Source organism: Protopterus annectens, chromosome 1.part1, assembly GCF_019279795.1.
Source record: "Protopterus annectens isolate FY-2018-M chromosome 1.part1, PAN1.0, whole genome shotgun sequence".
NCBI lineage: Eukaryota > Metazoa > Chordata > Ceratodontiformes > Protopteridae > Protopterus > Protopterus annectens.
Genome location: NC_056726.1, coordinates 1923897270 through 1923915914, shown reverse-complemented (window position 1 = coordinate 1923915914; position 18645 = coordinate 1923897270).

Below are 18645 nucleotides of genomic sequence, written 5' to 3'. Positions count from 1 at the left end.
AGGGCAAGACTCCAGCTTAATAAATGTTACGTGCCCCCTCATTCAGTTTTTAAGATCAGGTATCGTGCTACACAAGTAAACCTGCTAGTTCTGATCAGGAAACATCAGTAGCATATTAAAAAAAAAAAAGATTTATTTCTGCCTGTTATATGTACCTGTAATGGGTTCCTCACTTTTTCTTTTTTTTTTTCCCAAAATATTTTTTATTGAGTTTTAGACAATCTTGAATTATACATGAAATATAAGCACAACAGTAATAATAAAAATCAATTAGATTAAAACACAACAAGCAAAACAAAACTATATACAAGGTCCATAACTACAAAAAAAAATTTCCTTATTAAAACTTATATTTATCTAGAAGATCTTTCAGTTTCAAACATGACAGTTTTTTTTATTCTGATGGAGTCCGTTTGTAATTCCCTATCGCATATCATTTTGGCTAAAGAAATAAAGGTCATTCTGACATTTCAAATTTATTGTAACAATTGTCCTTGCTACTGCAAGAAGTAACCATAGAAGATGTGTTTGTGTTATTGGAATTCAGTCTTTTATTGGTGCATTAAACAAAATTAATGAGTCTGAAATTTTACAATTATCTGACCACAACACTTTAAAATCTTTAAATTTAGACCAAAACGGTATTACCCATGAACATTTTAGGAACATGTGTATCCGGTCAGCATCTAATATTTCATTACATCTCTAACAATTAATTATCTCTTTATTATACATTAATGCTATTTTGTGTGGGGTAAAAAAGCTTCTATGAAGGAACTTCCAAGTAAAGTGTTTCCAATATATGGAGGTAGATGTATTGTTTATAGATTTAAAAACTAAAGATTCATCAGTTTCAGAAAAAGGTTTATTGTTGATTTTAGTTGAATAGCTCCAAACAATATCGTATGAGGAGTGCATTTCAGCTCTCCGGATTTTATAAATCATAGATATAGAAGTGGTCCTAGAACAAGTCAGTGAGTTAATTCCAAAAAACAAAGATAATCCCCCGGATTTACGAAGCCCATTATAGCGTGCAGGATTAGTTTAAGAGCTATTTTCGGCAATATGGCCAACGTGTGATCCAGGAATGAGCTCCTGGGATGTGCACGTGAGCTCTTAGGCTAATCCTTCACGGACCGAGCTCCTGTATGCAAATTATCTTCATTTGCAGATGAAAACTATGCAAATGAGGGTAATATGTGATCCAGGAAGCTGGCAGCCGTCCGTGCAGGACGAGTGCAGTGTGCAGAAATGTATTCTGTTAGTAACCAAGTACAGTTCAGCAATCTACAATACGGAGCTATGACAGCTCCAAATCAAGGCTGTAAAGCACCGAGGAAGCATGCCAATGTCCAAGTAGAAGGCCATTGGCATTGCAAAATGTAAAAAAAAATAATTAAACAACGTTTAATTTTATCTTCGGCGATCTCGCCTGGTTAAGCATAAACCAGAGATGTGCAAACGGGATCTGGGGAAATAAATAAAATAAACCTAAAATAAGCATTCTAACAAAAATCAGTATTCTTCCATGCAAGCCAATGGCAGTCAAAAGACAACCAGGCCAGTGCGTAATGGTTGCTAAGGGGGGAGGCTCAGTGTGGGACATGTAACTATGCATTAGCAAGCAATCCTATGCAAATGAGGGAAGGGTTAGTGAATCACAGATTTTCCCAGGGTGTAAGGCAAGTCCCAAGAGTGTAAGAGTATAAATAGCTGGGTGCAAGACTAGAATATAGATGACCTCATGTGGGGGTGTGTCAGGCATACTGTAAGTGGATTGGAGACCTGTGGCTCAGGATTGCTCCTAGCATGGCACAGCCAAGCTAGGGGTGTGTCTAAACCTGCCAAGCTCTCTTTACAAAGTGTAAGCATGTGTGCGCACCGCGCACCAAGTTGTACAGGAAGAAAAAGGAAGTTAAACCAGGAAAAAAACAGCTCCATGCACATTTGAGCACTTTGTTTGGGTGGTGTGCACACGGGCCTAAACAGGGAGACAATGGGAATGGAGAACAGCAGTAGAAAGGTAATCAAGGAGACCCAGTTGAGCTGCCAGGTGAAATAAGCAGCTAATCACACAGGAATCAGACCAGCCCAGCCCAGAACACCACTATAAACCAAGCAAACACCTACCCTCCTGGTTTTCCCACACTCTACACCACTGGTGTATATAAGCAGGGACATTTTAAAACCAAACCTGCAAAATGAGAAGGGCTGTAGCAGGCAACATAGAACAACATGTGCAAGAGGCTGAGGGTTGTGAGGATGTCAGTGCTGCTGAACAATCCACAGTGAGGAGATAGAGAAGAGTGTACACAACCAGGGTAACCTACCAGGGGCTACATGAGATGGAGATAGTAGAGCGCTATAGGGTAGACAGAGACCTCCTACAGCAAATCGTTGAGCTGTGCAGGCCACACCTAACACACCACACTGGCCGAGGGGAACCCATCCCACTAGATACCAACGTATGTGTAGGCCTAGGTATACTAGCCACAGGTACCTCCCAAACTACAACTGGGGATAACATGGGCATCTCACAGGCATCAGCATCCAGAGTATTCCACCAATTCCTGGATGCCATGTCAGCACATGCCAGTGAGCACCTATATTTCCTCAAAAGACGTGAGGTGTTGACCCGCAATATGCGTCTCTTCCACCAAATAGCTAACTACCCTGAAGTAGTGGGTGCTATAGACTGCACGCACTTATGCATCAAAGCACCACCCGGTGAGCAGGGTAGGGCCTACATCAACTGCAGGGGCATCCCCTCCATCAACTGCCAGGTCATATATAATGCACAGGACATTATACTGAATGTGCGTGCTGGCTGCCCTGGAAGCTATGATGATTCACACATATGGCAACTGACACAGCTGTACCACAGATTTGCCAATGTGGACATCCCCTACAGTCACCTAGTGGGGGATGCTGGGTACCCACTGGAGCCGTGGCTGATGACACCCATCAGAAATGCACACACACACACACACACACACACACACACATGAACAACAACGCCATAATGATGCACAGGCACAGGCCAGACATACAATAGAGCACATCAGGTAGAGCCCTGCAGTATTCACCAGCTACATGTACCCAAATAGTAAAGGTATGTGCTATTCTACACAATATGATCCTGTGGAAACAGTTGCAGAAGGAACAGCTTGGGGCAGGGCCACACAGCCCCCCAACAAAGCCAAGAGTTGTGCAGGTACAGAGTGACTCTGAGAAGGAGCAACCTGAGCCTGCTCCAGTTGGCAGAAGTGGGCATGCCCAGTATGCCCTGGCCTTGGCAAAGAGGCAATGCATAGCATATGCACTGACACAGTAGGGCCCCAGGGAATGACACTTCTCTCTGATTCGCACAGACAGTAAAAAGGATGCCAAACATGACACTACCTGTGCCTAACCATGTATAGGGAGTGTACTATGTGCTGATTATAAGCAAAACTGTCTCTTGAGGATGCCTCCAAAAAAGCCAAGCAAGTATCAAGAAAATGAATTGGAGGCAAGCCACCACGATGAAAAGTAGAGATTATTTATTGTTAACAAACAGGAACGATGAGCGCTTTTGCGTGTAACAAACCACGCTTCTTCAGATCTTCTGTGTACATTTCATTGAGACCTTTTATACTAAAGTAAGCAAATTAATTAATTAATTAAACAATTCAGCAGCTCATTAGTGCTAATTGCACCACAAGAAATGAATCAACAACTTAGCTCAGATAATGTAATGTAAATATCAATCCAAAGCTAATGAACCTATATCATCTATACTCATTCAAATATTCCATACATATAACTATAAATACAACTAAAAATATATATAAATATAGATTCACATACTCAAATATGTATAAAAATATATGGAAATTCATGAAAGTTCATGAAAATTTGTAAAGTGTACTATGTGCATCCAACATAAGCAGCCCTCCAGCACCATCCTCAGGTCCAGCACACCCTCAAGGTAAGTCAATCAACCTACCAGTTGTCAAATGAAGTAGGATGTGTTTTTACCTGTTGCTATGGTATGGATGTGAACATGCAAGAGAATTGGGTGGCCGGATGTCAAGGCAGCAGTGAGTAGACACCCATAATGGCAGCATGAAATCTGTAACACATACTGGAGTCACGATAGTAGCCAGTACTACACTGGGTGACAAAACCCACTGCAGGAAATGGCCTGAGTGACAGGGGTGTCCATAAGAGCCAAACATACCAGTCAGGAATGATCACATACCCAGCAACAGTCTCAACCAGCAGGACAGGTGAAGACAAATACAAGCAAATGCTGTACTATGCCTCCGAGTGTGCCCTATGGTTAACCCCCCCCCAGACCTACACAGACAGATCGCAGCTGGCCAGGCAGTCAGATGTAAGTTGTAAAGGCTAGGAAGTCAGACACTAATATGTAGGTAAACAAAGCTAGGATCTGTACTACACTGGTAAGCCTTAGCCAGCAGGATAGGTAAGACTACAGACTGAAATGGAGTACCTGACTTACCAGTGCAGTCCTAGCAAATGTGTACAAGTGTCAGGTGCACCCTCCATCCAACGTACACATAGAGTAACAGTCAGGTGTGCCCCCCCACTCCTGTGTAGAACAGTAGAAACAGTCAGGTGCCCCCCCCCCCGCTATGTAGAAATGTAGCAACAGTCAATGGCAAATGATCGATTGATACCCTGCAGACAGTGCATGATACCCACTGGTGTACAGCAAAAGGTCAGCACTGCAGTACAAGCAACCTGGATGTGGTCCACACATGTAACACAGATGGCCATACTGGGCATGCTCACACACAGAGGAATGAAGGCAGTATCAGTCAACAACATACTGACAGGTCATACTGGGCATGCTCACACATTTAAACACATGAAGGCCGTGTCTGTAAACACCAGTGGACCAGACATATCTGGAAGTTGCAGTTCTCAGTGTGAACACATCAGTATGCACCACTACTGCCTTGCACACACAGTGGATAGGAATGCAGACAAATATTTAAGGACAATACACTATAAAAAGCCACAGGCACATGGGCATAGATGTGTGGAAGAGGGTGACTGTAACAAGGAGCCATTCAGGCCTGTCCCAACTGGCACAAAACCTAAGGGCCCCCAACACATGAGGTGCGGATGTAACCCACTGCGGATACTAGCCGCCAGTACCTGTCAGCATGACAGACTATGTGGTGCATGTGCCAGCTGTGTAACAAGACTGTACAAGGAAGCAGCCATCTAGTAGCTGTACACACGTACCTGCGACATATGACCCCATGTGTGCCCACATGTGGCATGTCAACCCCCACATGAATGGGGTATGGCCCATGCACACACTGCCTTCACAATAGCAATAGTATGGCAAGCCTGCTGAGGTCATCCAATGTGAATTACACCTTTGGGAGAGCTATAGCTCAGTAAAATGCATGGCACATCCCATAACTGTGTACTGCTGTAGTGACAGAGTAGTTAGGTAGTAGTACTACCCCAGAACTGTCAATTGTGTGAGTGTGTGTTTGTGTGTGTGCCTGTCTGCCTCTGACTGAGTAGAGTGAAATGCTTGTTAGGCTACTCACACTCCATGCAATACATATATTTAACCTTGGCAAGGCTGCTGATGTCACTCACCTAGACGTACACCTCTGGGAACATGATAGCCCAGTAAATGCCATGGCACGTCCTGTAACTGCGTATTGCTGTAGTGTGATAAACTAGTTAGGTAGGTGTTTGAACCCCAGCTGTGGCAACTGTGTGTGTTTGTGTGGGAGCCTTTGTGTGTCTGACTGGGTAGAGAGCAATGCTTTTTAGGCTACCCACATTCCATACAATACAATTACACTACTTTGCCAAGGCTACTGATCTCACTCACCTAGAAGTACACCTCTGGGAACATGATAGCCCAGTAATTGCCATGGCGTATCCTGTAACTGTGTATAGCTGTAGTGTGATAAACTAGTTAGGGAGGTGTTCGAACCCCATCCGTGGAAACTGTGTGTGTTTGTGTGTGAGCCTGTGTGTGGGTCTGACTAGGTAAAAAGCAATGTTTTTTAGGCTGCCCACATGCCATACAATACAAATACACTACTTTACCAAGGCTGCTGATGTCACTCATCTAGAAGTACAACTCTGGGAACAGGATAGCGCAGTAATTGCCGTGGCATGTCCTGTAACTGCGTACTGCTGTAGTGTGATTTAGAACGGTGATAGTGTTCCATCTTCATCCATGTCAGTTCTGGATGTGATGTGTGTGTCTCAGTGTCTGTGTATGGAGCAATGCATTATAAGCTACTCACTCACAGTACATTACAAATGCCTTACTTTGGTAGTGCTGCTAATGTCATTAATTGTGAAATACACCTTTGGGGAAGAAGAAATTCAGTAATGTCTGTGGCGTGTAATATAACTGTGTAGTGCTGTAGTGTAGTAAACAAGCTAGGTAGAGGTTCTACTCCCAGACATGACAGGAGTGTGTGTGTGTGTGTATGTTTGTAACTGGTGTCCTGTGTAGAGGTGGTTGTGTGTTTGTGACACCTGTGGGCATTGTGGAGCAGTTTTGCTAATTACATTTATGGTGGCCCTATTAAGTATCACAATGTCAACCATACAGGGATAATAGATGTAAATGGCTGAGAGGCTGGGGTGTAAAGCCATACCCATACATGTGACATCATGGCCTGCCAATCACAGTTAGCAACCCCACTGTGCCTTCACATGTGACTCACAATGAACATACCATGCCTGACAACATGGCCTGTATGGACAGATGACACTGACATCAGAAAATGCTGTTAGCATGCTATCAACATGGGTGGAGTGTAAATCTGCTGACTAGTACCACTCCCTGCCACACATGGGCAAGACTGGCACATCTGATGATAAGTTGTGTTCACAGTATGGGCCAGACACCCCAGGTACAGTTCCACATGTCACTGTACATGCATGTGGGATGTGTGCACATCCTAGACACCATCCAAGTCATGGACTAGGGAACACATACATGGCAAGTGATACACAGCATTGGCCACACACAATGGTTGCCCAGGTGCCTGGAAGACAGATGCAATACCCACCTGTGCAGGCAAATGCAGAAGCTAAAGGCCTGTGCCACAATGCAGACCATTGTTCTGTGGGCTGATGCCAAGCTATACCCATTGCCTACCCTTGTATAACCTGTTGACACTGTTGGCCACCACACACCTGTGCAGACATGCACCCATGCATGTCCGAACTGAACCCTGTGTGTACGTGTGTATTTTGTATGGTGCATATGTCCACATCCACACACACTACTCCCCTCAGAGCACAGTGAAGCATGCTGCCTTATGTCTGACACCCCCTCATACTCACTGTCTATATGACCTCCATATCACCCATGTGGTGCATGTGTTTCCTTCACATTGAAGTGTTGTGGCAATCCCACTAGTGATGGGTCACACCCCTGGCCCTGCCAAGTGTGTTAATGTGTGTGCATCCCTGTGTGAGTGTGCCTGTGCTGACGCTGGCACCTGTTCATGCAGACAAGCACGGGTACATCACCTACTGTATATATATATATATATATATATATATATATATATATATATATATATACCGTATATATATATATATATATATATATATATATATATATATATATATATATATATATATATATATATATATATATATATATATATATATATATATATATATATATATATATATATATATATACCGTATCCTTGTAGCAGACGGCACTCACCATCCCATATATGTTCTGAGTGCTCCCCACCAGACAACACATGTGGCGCATCCAATAACACCATCGGACTGTGATAGCACTACATAGCTGTCGGGTATATGATACCTTGTGCTGGTAGGTGTGTGACACAAACATGCATCAGTTTTACCCTCTCACCTCTCCCTGACATGTATTTGCCTCTGTCTTCCCTCTCTGGTGGATATGGAGGGCCACACCTGCATTGCTTAGGCAGCAGCATGTGTATTTAACATGATGCTCATGATCAGCTGATGGCCTCTGCACATATTGCAGGCCTTCCCCAGCCGGTTGTATGTGGAACAGGTGTGGCAACATACCCATAGCCAATTGCATGGAAATGCACCCCACTACCTGGGAACATCCTGGTGGTGTTGGCCCTTGTCTGTCACTGTGAGCAGGAGTTAGAACTCTTGTTTTGCAAACAGCTTTTTAGATGGGTTGGGGATTTACCTCTTAACAACATACACTGTAGGAAGAGGGCAACAAATAGGAGGGGGATGTGCCTGACCTGCCTACGAACTGTAAGTGCTGCTATACTGCATGTAGAGTAAGGTTGGATTAACAGTGTTTGTCTGGATATGCCTGTCGTACATGTCACAATACCTGCCATGTCAGTTCCATGTATATCAGGAATCCCCATCTGCAGGCTTATCTGCAGACTGGGCAGTGTTGTGCCTTTGGTGTCATGAGTTAGCCACGATGCATCTATCCGTGGAATGCAGATGGTACTGTGAGGATTGCAGTCTGTTGATGGTGAAGGCTATGACAGTTACTGACTACATATCCCTCATTGTACATATGTTGCAGCAAACCCCATTGCAACGGTAGGTTAATGAGGGAATCACAGCAACATGTCTATACTGGCCCTGTGTATGTGCTGTCAGCCACACCTCTGTCAACCTTTGTACATATGTCGTGCATGAAGTGGTGGATATGTGCTGTACACTGTAAACAGTGTCAACATATGTGAAAAGACACCAGTGATATATCAGAGTGCTACACATGTCACGTACAGTAGGGGTTACACTTAATGCCATACCCTGGAAATCCTGCGGATGTTTCTACAGTACTTAGGGCTGTGTAGTGATGGTGAATGTCAGCAGTGTGTGTATTGTTAATATGTACTGTGGCCTGTGTGCAGACTGTGGTAGATGTCATTGTCCTAGCTCCCCTTCTATCTGATGTTACATGCTGCCCCACTGTATGGTACCATATTACCTTACATGTGTGTAGGGTCATACACACACATGTCCCATACCACAGACAGCCATCAGACCAGACTGTGTAGCAGCCCAGTATATGTAGGGTCATGCTGTGAGTGGCACATATGAGGATGGTGTAGGATAGATAGTGCATATACTGTACTAGTATGCTAGCGTACCATATGTGGCTGTGGCTGTGTTCAGATTGGTCGTGGTTATGCACTGTCACATAGGTGTGGCCTACCCTGCGCTGTGACATGGCTGTCAAGCTTGCAATATATGCAGGTACTATATCATGATAACCTTAGGATGTCTGTCAGTAGCCAATGGCACACATGTTATGAGCATATAATAAGGTTGTGCAAGAACAAACAACTGATAAAATATAATCAGATCCTGCAGATAGACTAGTGGTGGACCGTAGCTGGGATAGCTACTAAAGTTCAAAAAAATGACACGGATATATGAAACTTGAATTATGTCACTGATAAAACAGAACGAAAAAAAGATGAAAAAACACTTCTTTTAAATCCACAGAAACCTCACTGCTTCGCCGAATTGGCAAGATGTTGAACTAAAGTGTAACAAAAAGACTGTTACACACTGATGTTTAGCAGTTCAAAGTTAAGTAGGACTAAATCTGTTTATATCCCAGGCATATACATTCCTATAACTCTTCCAAATGATGCAAAGTAACTTGAACACAACTCACAACAGTCTGTGTGGGGACACCATAACAAGCATAAAAAAGTACCTTAGAATGTTTGTAAAAGCTGATGAAATGTTGTAGAGCAAATGCCTGGTTGCTCAGGAAGTCCTGACTATCCGTTTAGCTTGTGGTAGAGAAAACCCAATCCAATACTTTGTAGTTAGAAAAACACAAGAAGCTTCCCTTTGCAAACTCAATAATTCCAAACTTGCAGGAAGCAAAAGAAGCACTAGAAGCACTAGCACAATTGCTATGTAAACAAACTCAGAAGTTCCAAACTCATGCACTGTTATACACTGATGTTGAGAAGTTCAAAAGTAAAGTAGGACTAAATCTGTTTATATCCCAGGCATATACATTCCTGTAACTCTTCCAAATGATGCAAAGTAACTTGAACACAACTCAGAACAGTCTGTGTGGGGAGACCACAACAACCATAAAAAAGTACCTTAGAATGTTTGTAAAAGCTGATGAAATGTTGTAGAGCAAATGCCTGGTTGCTCAGGAAGTCCTGACTATCCGTTTAGCTTGTGGTAGAAAACCCAATCCAATACTTTGTAGTTAGAAAAACACAAGAAGCTTCCCTTGGCAAACTCAATAGTTCCAGACTTGCAGGAAGCAAATGAAACACTAGCACAATTGCTGTGTAAACAAACTCAGAAGTTCCAAACTCATAGGAAGCAAAAAAGGCGCTGTAGACTGAAAATAAATCCTTTATTACAACGATAGCATTCCTTAAGCACTAGTTGAGCTTTCATCTGCACCATCGCAGACTTCATCAGAACTAGTGCAAAACATTTAATTAACTCATTTAAAAACAGTTTTTGGTGCCAAAACTTTGTTACTCAATTTAAAGAAACAGTACTCCATTTGTAACATAACTAATATTGGACCTATATAAAAAACATATAAATCTTGGTGATTTATGTATATACATACCAAAAGTAAATACAAATGTATATATAATTATAAATATTGATTTTAAAAGTCACTAAAAATAATTGTTCATATGGTATTGTGATTGAAATACTAAAACATGAATTAAATTTGCTATGTACTTACATTTCATCAAATATTGCAGCCATAAAAATATTATGTATCAAGAATTAAAAATGGTTTTATACTTATAAAATCGTTAATACCTGGATTCCTAGTGGAATCAGTTAAAATCTGCCACTTGCTTTCTTTACAGGCCAGTCTTGTTTTCCAATCCCTCAAAAGGAATTTCCTTCACCTCATCTATTATCATAAAGGAGAATGTGTGTCCCTCACCATATTCCTTGATGTGTCTGTATAGGGCATTTTTACTATCCATTTTCCTAATTTTATAATAATGCTCATAAATACGTTTCTTTAACTCTCTTTCTGTTTTGCCTATATAATAGGCTGGACATTTTTGCACAGAGCTAAGTATACTATGTGCTTGGTGCTGCAATTTCCACCTATGCTCCTAATTTTACTGTGATTAATGTCATTCAAAACAATATCACTGTTGGTGTTTATATGTGTACATTGTTTGCATCTTCCGCACTTTCTGGTGAAAACCTTGTCTTTATTATTGTTTCTGCCTTTCCCTAACTTGGAATGTTCCAGTAATCTTTTTATGTTGGGACCAGTTTTGTATACTATCTTGGGTTCCTCACCCAGTATATTTTTGTTGACATCTGATACTGTGATAATGTCCCAATATTTCTTTATAATGTCCTTAATCTTGGTGCTGTGAGGGGTATAGGTCAGAACACACACTCTACCCATATTTGCTTTTTGCAAGTTAGCGTTCATCTCTTTATCAAGACCTAGCAGTGGTTTGTATTTTATTCCCCATACGGTCCACCACTAGTCTATCTGCAGGATCTGATTATGTTATGAGCATATGTCACCTTTCACACACACTGTGTCTGTGACAACAATCCTAATGACAGTAGCATATGTCTACTAATATTTATTTATTTTACATTTGTTGACTGGGCTAGTCTAGCTGGATACATGTCCTTTTTCAGTAGAGGCCCGGGGAGATAAGCTCCAAGACATGGTGTAAATACAATAGTACAAGTTCAAACAACACAGAAAAAAATATCAATATACTAATAAAAATAGCAACTTTAAAAAGGAAATAAGACTCATCAACAATGGTATTAAGTAATTAACAGTACAGAGTTTGTAACAGAATATATTATTGAGGAAAAAAATCATAAAACAGTGAAATTTCAAGTATGGAGACATATCAGGTTAGGTCATAGTTAAACAAAGGAAGTTATGTGAGTAGTAATGTAGCAAAGGAGTTACTTAAGAAGAGAAAGTAAAAAGAGGATATAAAAAAAGAAAAGGGGTAGATAAGAAAAGTATGATAAGATGGAAAAAAAAGTAGCAGAGGCTAGTAAGCACTGGATAGGTTAGATAACTTAGTAGAGGTAGATGACTAGTCTGGTTTTGAACAGGGGCATAGCCAGTGAGTTTTGAGGAGAAGTTTAAGCCTATTTTTAAAGAGAGATAATGAGGTGAGTGAGGAGAGGTCACAAGGGAGAAGATTCCAGGATTTACCTACAGAATTAATGAAAAGGAAATCCCCAGCTCTGTTGTTAGGTTTAGTGGTGTGGACTAGTAGTTTTTGAGATGAGCGTAAGGACTTCAGATTTGTATAGGGGGTGATTAGGGTAGATAAACTTGGAGTATTAGAAGGTTTATAAAGGATGTTGTGGGCAAGGGTGAGTTGGTGAAATTTAATCAGGTGTTGTAGTTCTAACCATCCTAGCTGTTTTAGGTTAATGCAATGATGGGTTCTGAATGGGTTGCCTGTAGCAAATTGTGCTATGTTATTATAAGCCATTTCCAATTTGTTGAGGTTATTCTTGGAGAGATTAGTAAAAATGGGAGAGGCATAAAGGAGTGTAGAGATCAAGTGTGTGTGGGCAACTGTAGTTTTAGAAGTGGGGGCAAGGAAGGGTTTTATCCTGTAGAGGGTACCGATTTTTTTATTAACAGTCTTTATGGTATTATTGATGTGGATGTCAAAGCTGAGATTATTGTCAATGGTAACACTGAGTAGTTTGGTGGTAGAGTCAGGAGATATAATAGTATCATTGGTAGATGTTACTGAGAATTGGAGAGGGGAGGACTTATGAGTAGGCGTGAAGAGGAGAAGTTTGTTTTTTTTTAGGGTTCAAGAGGAGGCAATGCTGAGAGAACCATTGTTCAACTATGTTGAATACTTTTTGAGTGAGAGCATGAAGGTCATGGAATGATGTAGCTGAACATAATAGGGTTGAGTCATCAGCATATTGTATGCAGGTGGCTTGTGGGATAGCTAGATGAAGCTCATTAATAAATATAGAGAAAATAAGAGGTCCAAGTATGGATCCCTGAGGGACTCCTAAGGTAACAGGTAGAAGAGTGGATAAAGTGTTTTGCCAAAGTACTGCTTGTTGTCAGTTGTCAAGGTAGGATTGGAACCATTTTATGGAAAGTGGGTCTAATGAGAGAGATTTCAGGATGTTTAAGAGAATTTGGTGGTTTACCATGTCGAATGCTTTGGACAGGTTGATGAATAGAGCAGAAGAAAGGTTATTCAGGTTTCGGTGCCTGTTAATATAGTCAGTGAAAGACAAGAGGGCAGTGGTAGTGCTGTGTGAGGGTCTGAAACCATGTTGACAGTTGGAAAGTAAGTTATTTTCAGTTAGATGATGGAGTAGTTGCTTATGGATACACTTCTCCATAATTTTAGCTAGGGGAGAAAGTAGGGCAGTGGGGCGAAAGTTTGATATTTCTGTGGAATGTCCTCCTTTATATGACATAACTGACCAAATATACCAGCTATATGTACCAGACACCCCCTGCACTACTACTACAATGGCACTATAGGTGCCGGGGTAGGGCTACACTCCATGTCCAGGACATATGGTGGGACGATATGGACATGTACATATATATGACTACACATGTGTAGTACTTCCAATTACCACTGTCATGGCAACCACTCACTATGAATCTAAATCATGTGGGCGTATTCCCTGCACATTCCATGTGTGATGGACATCCTTCCTGTGTGTGGGCATCAATGTTACAGACAGCAGGTAGCAATACCTCTTACAGGAGTACCTGCACATTCAGGGCAGCCACATATATATATATATATATATATAGATAGATAGATAGATAGGAGGATCAGGACATACAGACAGACTGTGAGTAGAGTGGTGTAATGCTATACATAGTATTGGTGTTACAGGGTGTGTGTGTGTGTGTGTGTGTGTGTGTGTGTGTGTGTGTGTGTGTGTGTGTGTGTGTGTGTGTATACATACTAGTCTACCTTGGACTGCAGTCTGTCTGCATAGCTCACTACTGTGGGCCATGCTCTACCTAGACAGAGGTGTGCCTATCATGTGTTGTCTGTCCACCACACAGGTCCTTTGTCAGATATTACACTGGCAGTGTGTGTGTTGCATGCTAGCAGTACATGGCTATATCCATTTGTGTACCTGATGTCGTATTCCTGCATAAGGGTATGTTGCAACACATCCTGTAAAAGCAGCATGTTCCAGGGTGTGTTACTGCAATATTGCGGGTATGGCCCTGTGTTCCTGCCTTTGTCCTCCACATATATGGCAGCCTTTGTCCTGCTGTGATACGGGTATGGGTTGTTAGGTAATGGCCTATCATTCACCACTGCTAGCATTACTACTATCATCCCAGTCATAGTGTGGACACCCTGAACATTTGTTGGCCAGGGACCATACCTGTGACAGATACATTGACATTACCACAAGTAAGGAATGTCCCCCTGGGCCTTGACTACAGGGTGTAATTGGATGCTGCTGAACTACATCTGATATTGTTGACTGCTACATATCGTGCAGGCAAATCTGTTGTCAAATGCTGTACGAATTGAAGACCTTAGCCTGGACACCATAGTATGATATATATCCGCACTGTCTGCATCAACTGTTTTGTGTGGGCCTTGCGTACATCACTGGTTATATACATCAACATCCATGTGCTGTCAGTAATGGCATACATTATTGCATGGTACACAAATAAAGATTGTCTGTGTATACATACCTGTGTGTCATGTCATGTCCTTTGAAGTGTGTGTGGGTATATGTGCAATGTAAGTATCCCCTTTGTGAGGCTGGTTGCCACACCACACGTCACAGGTACTGGTTACAGGGCTTGTGGCTGGGGATATACATTTCACCCAGTATGTCCACACTACTGCTACACATGTATGGCTACTAATACCCTTTGTCTGTGTATATGTGTATGTACCCATATATCGTATACATATATAGATATATATATATATATATATATATATATATATATATATATATATATATATGTATATATATATCTACCTGCACATGATTGTCAATGTATGGATGTACATGCATATCTGTACCGTTGTAATGTGTAGCCCTTCAACATAGTACATTCCCTACGGTGCAATGGCATATCTGCATGGTATGTTACAGATATTGGCCTGACATGTACAGGTGACATGGATAACTGTTGAAGCATTGTAGCTGTGTTGTGGTGGGTCCTGTTCTCAAGTACAGCATGTGCTGGATATTGGTTTGCACAGCATAAATGTTACAGCTGAGGGGGTTACATTGCAGTAATTACCAGATGTCCCTCATGTGTGCCCCCACCCTTATTAACTGTGCTCATGGTCAGTTATGTCATACGGAGTGGACCAGGAGTCTGTTCCCATGTGGAAATCATATACACATATTTATCTGTATATACATATATATATGTATATATATATATATATATATATATATATATATATATATATATATATATATATTTTTTTTTTTTATGTATATCTGCATAAGTGCATATGTTACTCCCCCATATATAGAGGGTGAGAACTGAACATTGATATAGCTCTAGCTATGTATATGTATCCATATATATATGTGTGTGTGTGTGTGTGTGTGTGTGTGTGTGTGTGTGTGTGTGTGTGTGTGTATATGTATGTAGCTATATACATATATATATATATATATATATATATATATATATATATATATATATAAATATATATATGGATATATATATATACACTGAACATATTAATCTATCTCTGTACCATTGCTGTTATATGGTTATGTGTGAGTCATACATATATATATATATCTATATATATATATATATATATATATATATATATATATATATATATATGTATAGCTGTCTATCTGTCTACATTACCAGATGTATAGCTGTCCATGTGTGCATGCATGTTCGACCTATATGTGTGGCCTGTACCTCATTCGCTTGGCAATTGACATGGATGACCTTAGAACTGATGTCAGTCATTCATGTAGACATGTACATGTTTCAGACGTATCATCTCCAGCAATATATGTGTTCTACCACATATAACTGTGTAAGTTGCAACGTTTGAAGTGTATTAGAATAGGATATGACAGATATCCCTATATGTACCCACATTATGGTGCACTATGTCCATGATTCATGCATTAAGAGGTTGTGTAGTGTGTTATTACTACATTTCCTGTGCTGTTGACTGATTGTGCTGGATGATATGTATATGGAATGAGTGGTTATGTACATCTGTCATGGTTTAATGGTAAATCACATAGTGTATGATGTGCAGCGTCCCGGGCGTGGCCCTTCCACAGGCTGTATATTGTGTTTCAGTGCAAAACACCAGTTGCCGGATACAGATTGAGTTAAGGAAATTCGAGCGGTCGTACGCCGTTGTGCCCGTGTATGTGCAGAGCTAAGCAATGCTAAGCTCGGGTTGTGTTACCTTACACACAGCTAGCATCTACTTAGCTCAATCTATGTAGGCAGTGCTTACCCCCGTGTGAATACACGTACACACACAACTGCGTATCCATGCGTACGACTGCTGTTATGCGCTTACACATGCTTAGTAGTGCCTTAGTCAGTATGACACTTCACATGTGCATTTAAGGCAGTACTCCTGTGCAAATATAAATGTTACTTAGTAGGTTAAATAGCACAACAAAGGTAACATATGGATATCACATGAAAAATATGATGTGCTGCAGTGGGACTCAACCTGGAAATGCGTGCATGTTAGGCAGGTGCTCTGGCCACTACACTATTGCTGTTTTGCTTCGTTTGCATATGTCTACCATAATGACATACACATGTTCCCTTCCCCCGGCTCCTGAGATCCACGTCCATAGCACCCATCCATTCCTTGGTTGCTGGCCCTGCCATACTACACCTCCATGCACTTCCCTCTCTGCACGTCTCGGTTCACCTCCAGTATACTGTCCTCACCCAAGCATCTGCAGGCTCCTCATCCGTTTAGTCCACATATGTACCAGCCTTCCCCTGATCCTTCTCCGGTACGGGTGGTGACATCGATGTGACCCACAACTGTTGATGCATCCCGCCAGGGACGGACCTGTTGTTGTGTCAAGAGTAGACCTAGCTGGTCAACAGTGTTTCTCCCACTGGTAGCATCCTGCCAGGGTATTGTGTAGAAGCGGTTTGCTCATACACCTGGCCAGCCTCATCTCCTGGTTCCACTGTGGCAGTGCCCCAGGTGCGACATACTGTGCATGAAGCACACTTAAACACGCCCCCCGGTGTGCACCGTATATTATTATTCCCTTTGGTATTATGCAGGACTACTGTTCTCACAGTATGATTGGCAGGCACTGTTCTGTGCTGCACATAGACTGCTCATAATACTGTGGTTGTGCAATGGACACATGTTCTGGTATTACTCTACACACTTATATACATTCCCTATACTGTTGGATGCCTGTACTGGATGATGTGTTTGTGATCACAGCAGCTGAATGTGTATCCGCCATGGCTTAGTGGAACTCATGTCTACTACAGTGTGCAGGTTTGGGGGTTTGCAACCTGGCAGTGCAGATTATTTTGTTAATGGCCACAACAACAGCTGTTGGCTACTGAGTGACTGAGGCACTGTAGGACATTTGTAGGCAGGTATGCACTTGTTTGCACATAGCACAGCATTACTGACCTCTGGTTGTTGCTTCTTGCCCTCAGTTAGCTTCTACATTGCTTCAGCAGTGTGGTACTTGCATACCGGAGGTCAGACAGGCTTGCACTTGCTTGCTTCCGCATACACACATGCAACGTCGTGTATTTTGTTCACATCTGTCAACCAGGACACTCAGACTGTATGCTTGTCCATTGTCAGTGGTGGCCCAGGGTGTAGAGCTCCACATTGACCCCAGCTACATATCCCAATTAATACTGGGGTGATCACATTTATAGAGGGTAACAGACATCGCTATGTCCCCCATTAAACATGCTTAGTTTACGTTAAACTGTCGATATTATCCATGCTTAGGTCAGGTTTACATGTCAGGTATGACTGTTGACAAAGATCAGTTTAAGGTGAGGTTGGATTCCTGTTTCACAGGTCAGGATAGGTTACATGCAGGTATTCGGGGTAGGTGTACATATTCCATATCTGTGTGGTACAGTAGAGGCGAATAGCTAGGGAGTAGGTAGATAGGTAGTGGGGGTGACATTGTAACTGTATAGTAGCCCATAGGTATAATTGGATGGGGATCAATAGGGAAGGTATGTCGGATGTTGGGATTTGTATGCGAGGCAGGACAAGAGTTGTTGGTATCACTAGTTGTTGTTGTGGTATAGAGTGTGAGGTGGGCCTGTGCTGCTCCAGGTGTTCTTGTGGTGTTCCGTCATGTGTTAGTTACATGTTTCCTGTGGGACAGCTGTGATACTACATGTGGGTTGGGGTTCCAGATACTGGCAATATAGTGGGGGAAGAGCATGTCACCTACTTGTACCCTTAGACATTAAGAGGAATGGAACTAGGTCTGATAGGTATGTGGTGTGCATGGGTCACAAAGGGGGGTGTTAGTAGGGGAATTATCCAGGGATGTGCAGGATGGCTGCAGGGAAGGTCCACAGCTGGCCATGTTGTTTACGACAACAACTGTGCATATGCACTGCAGTTGGTGTTT